This window comes from Podarcis bocagei, assembly GCF_964188305.1.
Source record: "Podarcis bocagei genome assembly, chromosome: 4".
NCBI lineage: Eukaryota > Metazoa > Chordata > Lepidosauria > Squamata > Lacertidae > Podarcis > Podarcis bocagei.
Window position 1 is genome coordinate 25,778,185 of NC_138128.1, and position 19,320 is coordinate 25,797,504.

General features: G+C 42.5%; 1 long non-coding RNA gene across 1 annotated transcript; it reads left to right on the forward strand.

The window, feature by feature from the left end:
* Positions 1–4,167: 4,167 nt before the first annotated feature.
* Positions 4,168–15,862, forward strand: LOC308585193. The gene is made up of 4 exons (XR_014007135.1): positions 4,168–4,269; positions 5,631–6,080; positions 13,853–13,939; positions 15,764–15,862. It is a non-coding gene; the product is annotated as an uncharacterized lncRNA (long non-coding RNA).
* Positions 15,863–19,320: the final 3,458 nt, after the last annotated feature.

Consider the following 19,320-nt stretch of genomic DNA (forward strand, 5'->3'; position numbering starts at 1 on the left):
AGAGGATAAAGTGACAAAAGATGGTTGTAACAGACTAATATAGCTACCCCTGTGGAATGTGCCATGTATGTGTTATATAAGTTCAAATTATAGGTGACGACATTAATTGATACCTGGGAGACCAGGGTTCAAATCCTTGCTCAGACCTGAAAACTCACTGGGTGACCTTGGGCCAGTCACTGTCTCTCAGCCTAATCCACCTCACAGGGTTGTTGTGTGGATAAAATGAGGAGGAAGAAAGCTACCTTGTATGCCACCTTGAACTACTTGAAAGAAAGGTGGGATATACTGTACTGCCATTCAGAATAGCATGGGTTTAAAATATCTTAGCCTCATAATGCAGAGGTTAACAATGGCTGCTAACAATTAATTTTTTAAAAAAATAAGGAAATGAGAATCATCCCAAACACAGGATGTTCAGTTATTCCAGTAAGATTGGATGAAATGGGAGGAGCAGTCCGATCATTTACTGAGTCCTCAAATCACAAATTTGATTAGTTCATTTTTGGAGAGCGGCTTCTGTTTCATTAGTGTTGGTTTGCCGGTGGAAAAGCGTGGCATAAAATCTTTATTATCTGGGCATGGTGGTGGAGAAGGAGGAGGTCTTGAATGCAACCCAGTCCCACTGACCTTATTTGTATAATATGCTGCTTGCGGCAGACGGTGAATTCTCCTAAGGAGAGCATACGCTCCACCACATATTGCCACTTTCCCATCACTGAGAGGGAACTTGTTCTACAAGCTCAGACATCTTGGCTCTGAGTAATCTTGAAAGAACGTGTCCTCCTTTGCACCCATCCATTCAGCAAGAGCAGAGCTTCAGTAACAACCAGGGACATGGAGTTTAAAGATGTGTAATGCAATTTTTGAATGCCAAGGCTGCAATGCTGTGCCTATCTACTCATGCATAAACCCAATGGGAGCGACTCCACCTTTAAATAACTCGTGGCAGCACTGCAAGCTACATTTCATCTAAAGCTGCACTGGAAAAGACTTTGCCATCTCCTTCCAGCGTTTAAAATGTTAAGCCTTTTAACAGCAAGCCTTTCAAGTGGGATTTTGTTCACAGTTTTTATCTGCCTCGGATTGAAATGGTATTTTTTACATGTGTTTACTGTTGCTGTTTCTATTGTTAAATCCCTTCAGGATATTGAATGCTAAGCGATTAATAAATGAAATAAGTAAGAAGTTCAATCCTGCCCGTGATGGGACTTACGATGCAGTAACTACAGTGAAGTTTCTCCCACTAGGCAAATTAAGAGGAACACCTCTATCCTAGGACACTGAGGCCATATTCACACCATACATTTAAATCACTATGATGCTACTTTAAAAAGCCATGGCTTCCCCCAAAGAACCCTGAGAAATGTAGTTTGTTTAGGGTGCTGAGAGTTGTAAGGAGGTCCCCATTCCCCTACAGAGCCACAATCCACAGGGCGGTTTAACAGTCAGTCCCTTTTCCCAGGGAACTCTGGGAATTGTAGTTCCATGACGGCTCCTAATAACACTCAGCGGCCTAGACAAATTACACTTCCTAGGATTCTTTGATGCTGTTTGAAGTGGTATCCTGGTGCCTTACATGAATGTGGCTCTAGTAATGGAACCCACCAGAGATGATGAAGAAGAAGAAGAGTTTGGATTTGATATCCTGCTTTATCATTACCCTAAGGAGTCTCAAAGCAGCTAACAATCTCCTTTCCCTTCCTCCACCACAACAAACACTCTGTGAGGTGAGTGAGGCCAAGAGACTTCAAAGAAGTGTGACTAGCCCAAGGTCACCCAGCAGCTGCATGTGGAGGAGCAGGGAATCGAACCCAGTTCACCAGATTACGAGTCCACTGCTCTTAACCACTACACCACACTGGCTCTCATGTGTTCCTGGGCTTAATCCTTCGTGGAGCCCCACAACCTGATGTAACAGCTAAATGATGCTAGGTGGGCCACTTAGACATCACCCGAAAAGAGGACAAAAGAGGGCAGAGATTTACAGGAAATGTGCAAATGTCCGTTTTTATGCACGAGAACATAAAATGAGCCCGTTGAATCAGGGCAAAGGCCCATCTACTCCCACAGCAGCCAACCAGGCTTTTGCTCTCCACTTCTTAGAAGAATTTTTCATTTTTAAACTAGACCTGGACTGGAAATATCCTCAAAGAGAGGAATCCCCATAAATAGAACGTGTCTGTATAGCAAGACACATGACTTCCCTAGAGGTGGAACCAAGTGGAAACTGCTACCATAACTCAAAATATATATAAGGGAGAGTTGCTCAGGAAGTCCAACACAGGGTGCTTTCTAATGGGTTGTTCCCCCTCACCCAGTTTTAATGAGTGTGTGTGTGTGTGTGTGTGTGTGTGTGTGTGTGTGTTTGTGTTTTGTCGGTTTTGTAAAGACACCCTTGAGCTGTCTGCAGTGAGACAAGGCACCTAATAAATTTAATTAATTAATGAAGTCCTGCTGCATGCATTGTGGTAATGGTTTTCAGTGTAATCCTCCACAATTGTTAAGAGCTTGAGAAAATAGCTCTTAGAACTCAGTCCCTGAAAGTCCCACTTGCCCTCAGCATGAGGCAATTGGTACAAATCACAGTTGTGTATTGTTTGGACTGCTAGCTAGAAGCAAAATGATTGGCTTGTGCTCAGGTGAGGATCAAACAGAAACAGGGGCGTGGGGATAGAGACCACCCACAAAAGTATCGCACGTGCGCCTCCTCAGTCCTCTGGAGAAGGTGGCCCCTCAGCCAGATAGAGGGCCTGTGAGGCTGCATTCATCAACCGCCCTGAGGTTCTTTACCCTAGTCTATTGTTGTATCACTCATTTTCCCCCAAATGTGAACGCTATGTCTCCTTACAAGGCTATTGTCGGGCAACAACCTTACTCTGTATCATTAAAGGAGGACTGATGTATATTTGCCTCAATTGCTTTGGCTCTGGCAGAAATTTTTGTGATATCCCTGGGAAGAAGACCACTGTCCAGAAAGGCCCTTGAATTGTGCCTAGAAAGAAGACAATAGGGAGCCAGTGCAAACTTTGGAGCACTAGTATAACAGCTGTGGTGAAAGTAGATTACATGTTTTGCTGGCAACATGCTATTATCCCCAAACTCTATGCACATTCCATATCAGCCTGTCCCATTTTTGCAACTGTAACTGTCTCCTTGTGACTCACCCCCTCTGCAAAATTGTGTTCTGCCCTTTTCATGGGATGCTTTTTGTCTCCAAATAGATATCCCCATGATCTCTCTCTTCTTTTTGTATATAATTTTTATTAAATGTTCTCTTTTACAATTTAAAGTACTCATTTTTACATCCTTAAAATATCAACGAATTCCCATCTTCTTCTTCCATGGTCCATTTTACATATCATAAATCCCTGCATATTTTACAGAAACTATACCATTCAGTATTCCATTATTACATCCATCATGACTTATTTACACAGTTGAATTTATCTTAATGCTGCCAGCGTTTTCAGCGGCACACAGTTACGTCCCATATATTCAATAAACATTTTCCAATCTTCTCTAAACGTATGTTCTTCTTGTTCTCTTATTCTGTATGTTAAATCTGCAAGCTGTGCATATTCTGTCGACTTAAGTTGCCACTCTTCTTTGCTTGGGGCCTCGCTCCTTTTCCATTTTGGGGCTTACGAAACATGGGCCGCAGTAGTGGCATACATAAATATCCCCATGATCTCATTACACACACACACGGGTTCCCAGATTAATGCACATGTCTGGGCGATCTTCTATTGTTGTATCACTCATTTCCCCCAAAATGTTACAGATGACAGACAAGCTAGCAGGCAACTACTTGATTGAGATGTAACTTACAGCTTGGTTCTCTTGTATTGGCACCACATGGTTTTGCCGCTGCGAGTGCTTCCCCCTACACACACACACACACACACACACACATGACTGATCAGCATCAGTGCAGAAGACAAGCCAAACAGGGAACTGCACAGGCATGAGAACTACACTTTTGCTGATTGAGCAAATAGTTTGTAACATCAGCAAAGAGAGCCCAGCCAGCATTATCCTAAGAGCTGGCCTGTCCCCCAGATGAGAACAACAGTGGAAGCCTATCCAGATTACAATTATCCATAAATTCTAGAACCTGGTGATGTCAGAGGCTTGCAACACAACTGGCCCTAAGGGTCTGTCTGTCTGTGTTGCAGGGAACAGAAACCCACGCTTGCCTGGTGTTGGTTCACAGCCTGGCTTGCATCTCTCCTGTACGTGACTCTTAAAATTGCTGCTGAATTACAGGTAAGCTCTGTGCTAGAAGAGTAATAATGAACTGGCCCTTGGCAGAAAACCGGTCAATAAGTATGTTTCTTTCTACTTCTGGCCCACTGTTGGGGGACTTTGGGTTGCTTGCAAAAGCAGCAGTTCAAAGCAGAATACATGGACTGGGAGAGATTAATGTATAACAGATACAGAGTTATCTCCTTTATTCATCTGTCATGGAGGCTTTATCTGAGTTCCCTGCATTGCAGGGGTTTGGACTAGATGACCCTTGGGGTCCCTTCCAAGTCTACAGTTCTGTGATTCTATGATACTTCTGCCTAGGCTTTTGCTTGTTTTCTCCAGGTGCCAAGCATTTTTGGGATGGGTGACTCGAAAACTACAAGTACATAGAACTACCTTTGAAGGTGACTCAGAAACAACAATGAATCCAGAATATGGCAGCTAAACTGGTGACTGGGAGCAGCTGCCGAGACCATATAACACCAGTCCTAAAAGATCTACATTGGCTCCCAGTACATTTCTGAGCACAACCCAAAGTGTTGGTGCTGACCTTTAAAGCCCTAAATGGATTTGGCCCTGTATACCTGAAGGAGCGTCTCTACTCCCATCATTCAGCCTGGACATTGAGGTCCAGGTCTGAAGGCCTTCTGGTGGTTTCCTCACTGCAAGAAATGAAGTTACAGGGAACCAGCCTTCTCAGTAGTGGCACCTGCCCTGTGGAATGCCCTTCCATCAGATGTCAAGGAAATAAGCAACTATCTTACTTTTGGAAGACATCTGAAGGCAACCCTGTATAGGGACGCTTTTAACGTTTCATGTTTTACTGTGGTTTTATAATTTGTTGGAAGCTACTCAGAGTGGCCAGGGCAACCCAGTCAGATGAGTGCCATATTATTATTATTATTATTAGTGGAAGAGTCTTTTTCCAGCTACATGCTAGTCTTTTAACCCATAGTAAGAAACCCTGAAGAGCTGCAGCCAATCAGTGTAGACAAAACTGAGGTAGATGGACCAATGGTCTGACTGGGTATAAAGCAGCCCCACCACCACTATCTGGACACTGCCCAGGAGAAAGGAGCTGAACCATTGTATAACAGTGCCATTAAGTTCAATGGGTCTACTCTGAGTAAAATGAAGTTGAATACCACCCCAAGATAAAAGAATAAAAAATTAATACAATATTGACAATTGAGGAAAATAGGTAAAGATGGTAAAATGATGAAGCTATCACCATGTGGAGATATGGGGATATGGATTGGAAGAAATTTTATTTTAAAAATTATTTTATTTTTTTGTTGAATATGAAAAGAGAAAATTAAAGATAACAGGCCCTGTGTTTTCTTTGCTGTAAATTACCTTTTTCTATTTGTTTGCTGCAGGTTACTGTTGGGACTGCAATTTATTGCAATTTAGAAAAAGGGAAATACTGTAAAAGGCAAAATAATGTGTCCAGGATTGTGCTATTGTAAGCAACAACTTCCCAGCCCAGGGGGTTAAAGAGATGTCAAGTTCAAAAGAAGCATACTGAACTCTTCCCACTTTCACTGTTTAACATAATGGTTCAGATTCTACTCTTGATGTGTCATCCCTCCCATGTGACAGGATATATGACTGTAGAGTTGGCAGGGATGTTGCTCTTTATGCTACGCTGTGCTCACAAGTGGCTGCAAGGAATGATAATCTGCTCATTGGCACATGTATTGAGCAACAGTCATAGCTGGAATGAAAGAGATTCCTTCATTTCCTGTGTCTGTATGATAAGAAACAGAAACTGCTCAAAGGCTGCCAGACCACCTTCCTTCTCCTGTCAGGACTTTTAAAGTATACTCGTAAGTGAAACATACATAGTACAATCTACTCAACACATGGAGTTCAGCAGGTAAGCGAGTTATAGCATTGCAGCCTTAAGCAGACAGCTTTAATGAAACGAGTAGGAAGGAAGGAAACAAAAAATGGGATGAGCACGTGGACCATATCAAGAAAAGAAAGCCCAAATCAAACACATTAGAAGGCAAAAGCTTCACATATCATTATGCAGAACACAGAGACAAAATTTTATATTGTATTTACAAAAACTGAAAATGAACAATAATGAGAAAATTACCCATCAGGATTTTTTTTTTTTTTTTATAAAATTTTTATTGGTTTTACAAAATTTTAGAAAACAAACAAACACTTAAAAAGACAAACATACATGTATAATTTCATAACATATTTTCATAAACCTCTTTTCTGGGACTTCCCCATACCCCCCCTTTCTGCATCCCAATGTCCATAGTTTTATAGCAACTCCCAAATGTTACTTTCCAACCTCTGTCATCTTAGTCATCTCTGTATTCTGACCTTATATCACTGTATCCCTTTGTTCCTGAAAACCACAACACTCTAACATTCATTAAGTTTATAATAGTCCTTAAGATAACTTTTAAATTTTCTCCATTCTTCTTCCGCCGTCTCTTTTCCTTGGTCACGGATTCTGCCTGTCATCTCGGCCAGTGTCATATAGTCCATCACTTTCATCTGCCATTCTTCCAGAGTAGGTAGATCTTGTGTCTTCCAATACTTTGCGATGAGTATTCTTGCTGCTGTTGTAGCATACATAAAGAAAGTTCTATCCCTCTTTGACACCAGTTGGCCGACAATACCCAAGAGGAAGGCCTCTGGTTTTTTAGGGAAAGTACATTTAAGTACCTTTTTCATTTCATTATAAATCATTTCCCAGAAAGCCTTAATCTTCGGGCATGTCCACCAAAGGTGATAGAAGGTACCTTCAGTCTCTTTACATTTCCAACACTTATTATCGGGCAAATGATAAATTTTTGCCAGCTTGACTGGGGTCATGTACCACCTATAGACCATTTTCATAATGTTTTCCTTTAAGGCATTACATGCCGTAAATTTAATACCGGTGTTCCATAACCATTCCCAGTCAGCAGACATAATGTTATGACCAATATCCTGTGCCCACTTAATCATAGCCGATTTAACTGTTTCCTCCTGTGTATTCCATTTCAGCAGCAAGTTATACATTCTTGATAAATTCTTAGTATTGGGTTCTAACAGTTCAGTCTCTAGTTTTGATTTTTCCACCTGGAAGCCAATTTTCCTATCCTGTTTGAAAAACTCCATTATTTGATGATATTGAAACCAATTTTGTACTTTATGTTTCATTTTCTCATGACTTTGTAATTTCAATTTATCTCCCTCCTGTTCCAAAATTTCCCAATACTTCGGCCATCCGACCTCCATATTGAGTTTCTTCACTGCCTTAGCCTCCACTGGTGACACCCATCTGGGGGTTTTGTTTTCCAACAGATCTTTGTATCTTATCCAAACATTAAACAATGCTTTTCTGACAATATGATTTTTAAAGGCGCTATGCAGCTTAATTTTATCATACCATAGATATGCGTGCCAACCAAATGCGTTATTGAAACCTTCCAGATCCAAAATGTCTGTGTTCTCGAGGAGCATCCACTCTTTCAGCCAGCAAAACGCTGCTGCCTCATAGTACAGTTTTAAGTCCGGCAGGGCAAAAACCCCTCTTTCTTTAGCATCTGTCAGTATTTTAAATTTGATTCTGGGCTTTTTGCCCTGCCAGACAAATTTCGAGATATCTTTCTGCCACCTCTTGAAACATTCCATCTTGTCAAGAATCTGCAAGGTCTGGAACAAGAACAACATTCTAGGCAATACATTCATTTTAATCACTGCAATTCGGCCTAACATTGACAGTTTCAGATTTGACCATATTTCTAGATCTTTTTTGATTTCTGACCAACATTTTTCATAATTATCCTTATACAAATTCACATTTTTAGATGTCAAATAAACCCCCAGATATTTCACCTTTTTGACCACCGTCAACCCTGTCTCCTCTTGGAATTTCTCCTTTTCCATATCTGTTAAATTTTTTCCTAGAACTTTAGTTTTTTGTTTATTCAGCTTAAATCCGGCTACCTGGCCAAACTGTTGGATTATTTCTAACACCTTTTTCGTACTAGTGTTTGGCTCTTGCAAAGTCAATACTAGGTCATCTGCAAATGCTCTTAGCTTGTAATGTTTAGCTCCGACCTGCACTCCTTTAACCTGCTGGTCATTCCTAATCATATTCAGCAACACCTCCAGAACTGAGATAAAAAGCAATGGGGAAATTGGGCACCCCTGTCGTGTTCCTTTTTCTATCTTAAGTTCCTCAGTTATTACATTATTTACAATCAATTTAGCTTTTTGTTCAGAGTATATTGCAGCCATACCATTCTCAAAACCTTGACCTACCCCCATCCCATGAAGATTCTTTATCATAAAGCTCCAAGAAATATTGTCAAAGGCTTTCTCCGCGTCCACAAAAATCAGTACTGCTTTAGTATTTATATTCACCTCTAGCTTTTCCAAAATGTCTATTATGTTCCTTACATTATCTGCTAGGTGTCTTTTTGGGAGAAAGCCTGCTTGGTCCCTATGAATTATCTCCATCAGCACTTTTTTAAGTCTTTTTGCCAGAATGTCTGCAAAAATTTTGTAATCCACATTAAGTAGTGATATTGGGCGGTAGTTCTTCAGTTGAGTCTTTTCAGTCTCTGTCTTTGGTATGAGTGAAATAAATGCTTCTTTCCACGAATCAGGTGCCTTCTTCCCCTCTAAAATCTCGTTACAGACTTCTTTTAATGGTTGAATCAACCATTCCTTCAACGATTTGTAGTATCTAGAAGTCAGTCCATCTGGTCCTGGAGATTTGCCCAGTTGCATATTTTGAATGGCAGCCTCTATCTCTTGTTCTGTTATTCTCTGGTTCAGGTCCATCTTACTTTGATGAGAGATTTTTTGTAGTCCATATTTATCAAGGAATTTATCTATATCTTCTTCATTTTGCGGGCCTTGAGTGTAAAGTTTTTTAAAATAGCTCACAAAGCAATTTCTAATTTCATTAGGTTTAGATATATTCTTTCCATCCACTTCTAGGCTTGTAACTGTATTTAATTTCTGCCTTTTCTTCAGTTGCCATGCCAAAAGTTTACCACATTTATTTGCCGATTCGAATGTCTTTTGTTTCATTTGCTTTATCTTCCATTCAATCTCTTGGTTCATCAATTCCATGTATTGTGTTTGATATAACTTAATCTCTCTTAAAATCTCCTGGGACTTTGGTTTTGCTCTTAATTTTTTCTCTCCTTCCTTTATCTTTTCCAAAATCTTTTCTTTTTTCTCATTTTGTTTTTTCCTCTTTATTGAGTTTTGTTGAATCAAAAAACCTCGCATCACAGCTTTGCTTGCGTCCCAGATCACTCTTTTTTCCACATCAGCCCTCAAATTTATTTCAAAATAGTCCTTTAAGGTTTTTTGGGCCTTCATAAGGATCTCCTTATCTCGAAAGAGGGTGTCATTCATTCTCCATCTAAATTGACCAGTTATTGTAAGTTTCATCTCCATCTTCACAGCGTTATGGTCGGAGCAAGTTTTTGGGCAGATTTCTACCTTCTTAATCTTTGGAGCCATACCACTAGTAATCCAAATTTGGTCAATTCTGGTCCAGGTCATCATTGCTTGGGAGAAAAAGGTTCCCTCTCTCTCCAGAGGGTTCCTTGTTCTCCATATATCAATCAAATCCATGTTTTCCGTCATTTCGAAAAAGGTCTTAGGAAGTCTCCCTTCCTTAGTAACTGTTAGTCTTTGTGCCTTGTCCATGTTAGTAGAGACCACACCATTCATGTCTCCCATAATTATCATATTGTAATCCAAATAGTCCATCAGAGTTTCATGAAGTCTCTTGAAGAAGTCAGACTTGCCTTCATTTGGTGCGTAGATTCCAACAATCAAAAGTTTTTCTCCTTGTACTTGTATCTCCACTGCCAAGTATCTCCCTTGTTCATCTTTAAAACTCATTTTTGGTGCCCATTTCTCTTTTACGTATATCACAACTCCTCTTTTTTTTACTTTGTCTGATGAGATAAATTCTTGTCCTAGTCTTTTATTTGTGAGTAGTCTCCTGTGGGCTCTGGTTATGTGAGTTTCTTGCAGACATATCAAATCCAAATGTTCTCTGTTCAAAATGTGAAAAACTTGTCGTCTCTTCAAAGGCCCATTGAGCCCATTACAATTCCAGCTAAGGAATTGCAGAGCCATCTTGTTATTTTTCTGGCACTCCTCCAACAGCTCCAAGTTGTTGTTCTTCCTCTGATGGTGGTGGTTTGTGTCCAAACGAAAGATTCAGAATGTCTAATGCTCTCCTCTGTTCTGCAATTGGGTCCACAGTCCCCTTCTGCAAGTCCTCTTGATTTCTGTCCAAAAATTTGTCTTTGTCTTGAATAGTCTTTATTTTCACCTTCTTTCCCTTGTAATCAAAGGACAGTCCCTGTGGGAATTCCCACCTGAAGCGGATGGAGTTTTTCTTTAACAAAAGAGCCAAGTCCTTATAAAAGTTTCTCAAATCCAAGATATATTTTGGGATGTCTTTAAAAATCTGTACAGTTGAGTTTCCAATTTGCAAGGCCTTTTCAAAGTGTAGTCCTAATAATTTGTCTCTTTCTTCCTTAGATCTAAGTGTAATCAGACAGTCTCTCGGGGTCTTTCTGTCCTGCTTTTTGCCCAGTCTAAAGGCTGTTGTAATTTTAAATTCGTCTTCCTCCAGATCCCAACAGTCAGCAAACTCCTGTGTTAAAAACTCCGCGAGGTTGTCACTTTCGTTCTCTGGAATCAGTCTCAATTTCAAATTTCTCTCTTTTCTCTGTAGTTCCCACAGAGCCAAAGTTGCGTCGTGCTCATGAACCTTCTTGGCAATCGGTTCTAAATTCTCTTGGGTCTCCCCAGCGATAGCTCTAGCTTCCTCAGCAATTTTACGTGTAGCAGAATTTTCCTCAACCAATTTGTTTATAGATTCTGTGTTCTGGTCTAGTCTTGCTGATATTTCTGTTAATTTTTGTGTATTTTCTGAAGTCTGTTTTGTCAAAGACTCCAGGGATTGATTTATCTTAAGCAAGGCTTGTGTCACGGCATCCATGGAGACAGCTGTCACTTTTTCTTGTCCTGTTATTCCTGCAGGTCCGGGAGTTACGCCTGTGATTGAGCCTCTTTTCTTTAGTTGTTGTTGCTGCTGCTGGTGCTGTTGTTGTTGTTTGGTCTTGGCTCTTGTGACTATCTCTTCTTGTGAACCACTCATGTCAAGGTCGTTTCCCACGGGATCTGTTCCCCACTGGAAAGTTCCACTGTCTTAGGCTGTGCCGACCTTTACTTTACCCTCTAGGGGGAGCAAATCAAAATGTCCAAACACAAAATGTCCAAATACATAGGCAAAGAGAATATCCAAATACGTAGGGAGAAGGAGAAAGAGAAAAATTAAAGCAAGTATAGCTGGAGGCTTGTAGTTGCAAATTGCCACAATTTCCCAGAAGATACTGTCTCAGCCTGCTCTAATGTACTGTAGCCAGGCAGTGCAAAAACTTTGTATCACAATGTAACTTTCACAGGAAAAAGTCAGTTCAGTGTCCTATTGTCCTATAAGGCAGACCGTTTCATGTTCTTAAGACAGCTGAGGCAGCAGAGAGTTTTTCTTTTAAATAAATCATGCAGTTGCCAAAGTCTCTCTTGCCTCCCCTCTGCCCTGCTAGCTAGAGGGGAGATCTAAAGTCCAAATGTCAGGTTTAATTAAACAAAAACAAAGTCTTTGACGGATGCAGCTTTACAGTTCCGTTGCTTTCACTTTCATGCAGTCGGGGGGGAGGCAGACTTCCTTAATTTTGGCCTCCCCGTTTTCAACCAAATTTCCAAGTTTTAGTTCCAAATAAAGGTTCCGTTTTACTCACGGGTTTTTTCTGTCCGTAATTTACAGGAAGGAATCGGCGCTCTCCACTAATAGCGACGCGGCTTCACCCTGCGGGCTGGGTAGCGATTCTCAGCACCGCGCTCCCCCGATGTCGTTCCAGAGCCTTTAAAAAGGCTCTTTCTGCGGTAAAGGGGGGGCGCTTTTGGTGCCCACCGAATCTCCTCGTTCACAGGCTTCCGCGCCTGTGATTTTAGGGGTCCCCCGCTTGCCGTAGCGGGGCAGACCCGAACTCGCAGGGCAGTCCTTCTCCGGAGCTTGGAAAAAGGACCGCCATTAGCGCTGGCGCCGACCGGAAGTCGAAAATTACCCATCAGGATAAGACCCTTAAAAACCAGACTCTTCCCAAATATTTTCCTGAGAGGGGAAGCTTTTACAGCAAAAGAAAATTAAAATTACATTAATTCCAATGGACTTGAAAGGATATTAATGTTGCAGAATCCCTTACAGCCAGGTTGGGTATTCTGTGGCCCTCCAGATGTAATCAGAAGTCAGCTCCTCTGGCCCCCAGCCAGCAAGGCCAAGGGTCTGGCATGATGGACTTTGTAGTCCAATGACTTCTGGAGGGCCACAAAGTACCCATCCCAGCTATATAACTTCTAGACCACGGGTGTCAAACACAAGGCCCGCGGGCCGAATCCGGCCCGCCAGACCTCGTCATGTGGCCCGTGTAGCCGCCACCTTTTATTCTCACTTTTTTTTGGACACAAGAAAGCCGCCTCTTCAGCTAATGCGCGGCAGCCTACAAGCCAGAGAACGTCTGCCCTCTAGCGGCGCCGGCCATTCTACACAGGAAACCTCCACTTTACATGCATTCAGGAAACCTCCACTTGTTACAACCGGCCCTTTGAGTGTGACCAAACTGCTGGTGCGGCCCCCGATGAATTTGAGTTTGACACCCCTGTTCTAGACACTTTTATCACTCCTCACTTCCTCTGACCTCAGGAGGGGGAATATCGTTGATGTGTAGCTTTCTCTCCTTCGGGATCTTAGCAATATAGATTTACAAGCCAAAGGCATGAAAAGATAAGGCCACTTAATGATCACGCCTGTTAATCTTTCCCAAGGCTGTGCTATGCTGACATCAGACTCTGGCTTTTTGCAAAGGAGCTATTTGGATACAAATCTCAACAGAACCAAATCCTGACTGAACTCAGACTCCTTTCCCGTTCTGTACAATGGCAGTATTTGAGGGCTTAAAACAAAACAAAACAAAAACCCTCTTCATGATTAGGAATCGGGAGTTGGCACTGAATACGTGCAGGATAGCGTTATCAACGGCTACTGGTCATTATGGCCCCATGTTATCTCCAGCATCAGAGACAGTATGCTTCTGAATACCAGTTGTTGGGAATGACAAACTGGAATGTGTGGTTACCTCCATGTCCTTCTGGTGAGATTTCCAGAGGTATCTGGTCAGCCAGTGTAGAAAACAGGAGGCTGGACTACGCATGCCAGCCTAGTAGCTGGAGGCATGGCGTGGCTGTGCCTTTCACCTGACCTCCATCCAGCAGAGTCACTGCAGCATACAGAGAGTGGATGTGGTGTGGGAAAGATTGGTGCAGTGCTAACACGGCAGCAAGAGCACCAGATTGGCTCCACCAGCGTGTTTGCACCATGCCAGCCCCTCTCTCTCCATCTCAGTATACTGCTGCCGTGATGGAGTAGGTCGAAGGTCAGGTGAGTGGCACATACAACAACACCCTCTACTGGGTCAGCCCATGCCAACCTGCTGCCTTCAAGATGTTTGAACGAAGGCTGACACAGGCCTTTCGTCTGATTCAGCAGGGGTCTTACAGCATACTAATGAATCTGTTAAGGATATAATACTTGCCCTGGCATGGGGCAAGAGAAGCACCCAAATCAATACAGGTGGTTTTGAGCTTAGATGTGTGCTGTGCTTTTTATTGTTGTTGTGTGAATTCCTTTGGGAAAGCATGATCAAACTACGTGTAAATAACTAAAAATATATTTTTGGAAATGGGTTAAACGCTGCAAGCTGAATTCCCAGCAGTCTTTCTTGAAACAAAATTGCCACAGAGGTCACTTCCAGTTCAGCCTAGGGCCATTTTGGCTCATGTTGATAAGTAGAACCCCAGGGTTACAAATCTATAGTTGCAGGCCCTCCTCAACCAAACCGGGGGTCCTCCAGAGATGTTGGGCTACATCGCCCCTCATTCCTGACTTTCGACATTGCTCACTGGGGCTGATGAGTGCAGTAGGCCAAAGCGCTGAGATTGGCACCAGGTTGACAAAGGTCATTCTACACATTCCCTTGCCCAAAGTCCTCCGGGGTTTGTCAATCTAATGGCTCAAGCTTGAGGGAATGCAGTCTGAGCACATTTTCTGCTAGTGCCTGTCCTGTCTCCAACAGCAAAGAGGCTTTCTGGCAATCACTGACTCATTCTGTTCAAACACACCAAATTGGCATTTGTAGCTAAAGGCAGAATGATGAAACCAGATCTCTCTCCCCACCCCCCTTTTTCTTTTTAAGAAAGTGACTTTCCTGTTCAGCTGCTGTGTAGGTTTGACCCAAGGCAGTAGCAGTATGTTTAATTTGATAGAGGACAAAACTTGTTTGTTCCTACTTAGAATCATGCACTGAAACATAATATATAGGAGAGGGAAAGGTAAGCAGTGGGAGTCCTGTTTCCTGGATGGGGAATATTTTTCAGTCTGGGGGTTGAATTTCCCAGTGGAAAATATTCATACTAGCAGGTGAGGCAAAGGATGCTGCTCTAACCATTGTACAGGCCACATTGCAGTTATGCAAAAGGACAGAGGCTTCCAGTGGTGGGTGGTGCCCATTGGGACTGGTAGGGCTCCCTTCTGAGAGCAAATGTAGGTGGCACAGGAGCCAATGACAGGCAAAGCCATCTAATTCTAGAGCTGTTCCCATCCACCTCCCTTCTGAGTTCAAGAGGACAAGACTGTGACTAAGTAGGAGGGGGAAGCTGATCACTCTGGGAAGATTGCATTTCTCAGAGCTCCCTGTGCACACTACCTTAAACTGTGTTTCATGTGTCTGTCATGAGAACCCACAATGGGGCATTTCAGGGTGGGATGGATAGGGACCCAGTGGATCCCAAACAAGTGTATTCCCCAGAAAGAGGCCCAGTCAGGCCCCTGTGGTGCACAAGACTGGAGCTGGGTTGGGGTTTTTTTTCAGAATAAGAGAGAGGAAGGGAAAGGAGGAGGAGAACTAGTTTCTGCTCCTGCCACTAATGCAGCAATGAAATAAAATACATATAAGCGGAGCTGGGAGAAGGGGAGACGACAGCAGCAACAGGAAGAGGAAAAGAAGAGTTGGGGGTGTCTCTCGCTGCTTGCCTCAGGCCGCCTATACCTTTGCGCCGGCCCTGCACACAACTCAGAGAAAGATGTAACATTTAAAATGTGGGGTAGCTTTCTGTCAGGCACAACTGTTGAAAACCACTTCCTTTTCTTTATGACTGAAACCATGGGCCTTTAAAACAATTATAACTTGATTTATACTCAGTGGGGCCTCAAGAAGCTGGGGTGGTGGTGGGGAATCATTTGTACACTGGCAATTGGGGTGTGTGGGATGTTAAGGGAGGGGCAGTACCTCTCATGCTCCTTCTAGGGTAGTTTCTCTCTCTACCCATCTGGCTCTAGTCTGCATATTGTGTCATGATTGTGTTATGTGATCGCATTGTACTGTGGACAAACCTGCAGGGAGATTATATCACACCTTTCGCAACATACGACCTGTCTGAATGCAACCCATTGACCTGAGTGTGAAGAAGTTCCCAGCTCTCCTGCAGATTAGACCAGCCTGTAATATTTCTTCTTTGTCACCACGCCTCAGTTCAACCTCAGAACTTGTATGAGGGCAACTCCAAGATTTGCGAGTTTGAGGGCACAACTTCTAGCTAACTCCCCATTCAGTGCTGGATGAATTCAGTCAGTTTTTCCTTTGCCAGTACTGTAAAAGTGTGTCACAAGCAATCTGGCATATGAGGGGAGAAATAATTGGTGGTCAAAAGCATGCAGTCAAACCCCAGGTTCCAAGCTAAGAAGCTTTAGTCTCATTAGGCATAAGGGATGAGGAAGAAATCTCCCGCAGAGGATAGGACCCAGAAGACAAGACCTGGATCACTCAGCTTAAATTACAAGAGAAAGTATTTAGGCTAAACATTAAGGCTAATGTCCTCAGGATACTAGCTGTTGGACAGTGGAAGAGACTGTGTTGGAAGTTGGTGGGTTCTCTAGCTACTGTTAGAGGTTTGCCACAGACTATCAAAGAACGTTTGTTGCCATTCACCAGGGCCCACTGGCCTTCTCCTCTCCTAACCCTAATCTTATAGTTACTATGAAAAGGTTTTCTGGAAGAGAGAAAGCTTGAAAAACACTATTCTAAACTTTGAGTTTGTCTGTAAACAAATTTATGGGCTACCTTCTTGGGCACCACCTGCACAAGGTTGATGATGGTGATTTTATTAGTCACTTGACACATAAGTCTTACCTATTACATAAAAAACATCATTCCAGTTAAAAATTCAGAGAAAGTGAAAGATCATTTGGAAGAAAGTTCATTTTGGCAATATGTGATGTTTACTGAGGCCCCAAAATAGGATGAACAATACATAGTCGACTGTACTTACACTGCTACACCATCAAGGGTAGGCTCGAACATTTACCTTACTAACTTTTGTAGGAAACTCAAACAGGTTTCTATCTTTGCAGTTCAGTTTATCTGTCATGGATAGTTTAGCTGAGTTTTAGTTGAGATTCCAACATTGCAGGAAGGTTGGACAAGGTGACCCGTCCAGCTCTACAATTCTGTGATTCTATGCCTTACTTCACATTGGTTATCTCTTAGCATTATAATAGTCAATGGTTTGTTAAGGACGCGATGGTTGGACAGTGTTCTCGAAGCTACCAGCATGAGTTTGACTAAACTGTGGGAGGCAGTGGAAGACAGAAGCGCCTGGTGTGCTCTGGTCCATGGGGTCACAAAGAGTTGGACACGACTAAATGACTAAACGACTAAACAACTAAACGACTAAACAACAACAATGGTTTGTTAAATGCATTAGTCAGAGGAGGAGGGCATCCTATCTCGTTGAGCTACGTGAAGAGTCCTTTTCAGCTGACAAGGTCAAAGTCCTTCATCAGGTCTACGAAGGCGATGCTCTTGTTAGTTCTCCTGCACTGGAACAGTGAGAAAATCATGTCAAATGTTGACCTCTCAGCTCGAAAGCTACATTGTGACTTGGGATAGACCCTGTCAGCAAGTACAGTGGTACCTCGGGTTAAGTACTTAATTCGTTCTGGAGGTCCGTTCTTAATCTGAAACTGTTCTTAACCTGAAGCCCCACTTTAGCTAATGGGGCCTCCTGTTGCCGCCGTGCCGCTGGAGCATGATTTCTGTTCTCATCCTGAAGCAAAGTTCTTAACCCGAGGTACTATTTCTGGGTTAGCGGAGTCTGTAACCTGAGGTGTATGTAACCTGAAGCGTATGTAACCCGAGATACCACTGTAACTGTAATCCCACAGTACTCAGAAGGGATATTCCACCATGGTAGGTGTTACAATCACTGTTGTCCTTATAGCTCAACAACTCTTGCTACCTAAAAAAAATCTCAGCAACTCTGGTCCATCCTCCAATGACAATGGGTAGATCACTGCCAGTTTTTTTAATACTGTGAAGGGATCGCAATCTCTTGGGAGTTGGACGTGCCTGTTATAGGGGGTCACAATGCCGGAGTCACACATATCTTGTGGCACGAATCCTTTTCCCCAACCCTGCAAGAGGAGGCCATGGCGGTGTGTCATGAGGGAGGGATTGAGGCTGGCTTCAGCACTTCTGTTGGGATTCCACACTGTCCTGCAGTTTTCCCATGTCCCTGGGAGTTGATGATGTTCTTCAGCTTGTCAAGGGAGGGAGGGTCACCCAGCTCTTCCAAACATCTGGATGCTGTCAATTGCTGTGTTGGATATCATGTTTCATCATGAATACAGTTCTTGATAGTGCTCTGCCCTTTGCTGCTTAATAATAATACAGTGGTACCTCGGGTTAAGTACTTAATTCGTTCCGGAGGTCTGTTCTTAACCTGAAACTGTTCTTAACCTGAAGCACCACTTTAGCTAATGGGGCCTCCTGCTGCTGCCACACCGCCGGAGCCTGATTTCTGTTCTTATCCTGAAGCAAATTTCTTAACCTGAAGCACTATTTCTGGGTTAGCGGAGTCTGTAACCTGAAGCGTATGTAACCTGAAGCATATGTAACCCGAGGTACCACTGTACTAATACTAATACTTGAATTTGTATTGTTTATATTTATTTCTTCATTTGATTGCAAAGGAAATCCAACTACTCTGAACTTAGCACCTCAGTGGGAATCATCTGATGAGCTTGTTCCAGCCCTGAAGAATGCACAATTATTTTATAGAGTATGCAGGATACAGCTGCCTTGCACGGAAGGGAGGAGTCAGCTATTTCCACTGTAGCAACAAAGCATGCAGGTTTTCCCAATAGGAACCTGTCCATGAGTTCTGCTTCCATGGGCTTTACTGCTTTACAGATCAGGTCCTTTGGGACAGAGGAGGAGAGAGAAATGAAACATTCATTTTTTTATTTTTTATTATTATTTAGGGATAATAAAAATAATAATAGAGGAAGCAAGCAAGTGCTGGGTAAAAATAAAATAAAAACAAAATTGGCTGCATGGTAAACGATTGTTCTTCTGGGGATATACTGTATTAGCTCATTCAGAACCGAAGCCATTTTATTTCCAGGTGTCTTGAAACTCAGTAGAAAACATACTGAGACTATCATAATAAAACATGATTGGAGCTGAACTGTTGCACACAACACAGGCATTAATAATGCTTTTTATATGAGTGCCTGGCCTATGTTATACATAATTTATTTTTAATTCTTAGGTGCTTAATGTGCTTCATTTTCCCCCCTCTACATCAGCAGTTGGCAGCAGCTGTAATGTGAGAAAACGTCTGAATGTTCATCGCTCTTAGACTCGACATTTATGATTGCTTAAGGGCTTTGTGTCTCTGACAGCAACAAATAAAGTTCGCTTGCACACAACTCTGGGAAAGTCACTAAAAGATAACACGACCAGAGAGAAAATTCTAAGCATCTGAAATAAATACAAGCTAAGCATTTCCCCCCTAAATGTGTTATCTCGGCCTGAAAATTTACTGCTGGCAACAGGGATTTCTGGAGTCTATTAAAGGAAAATGCTATATATTTATGTTGAACACAGCCTATAG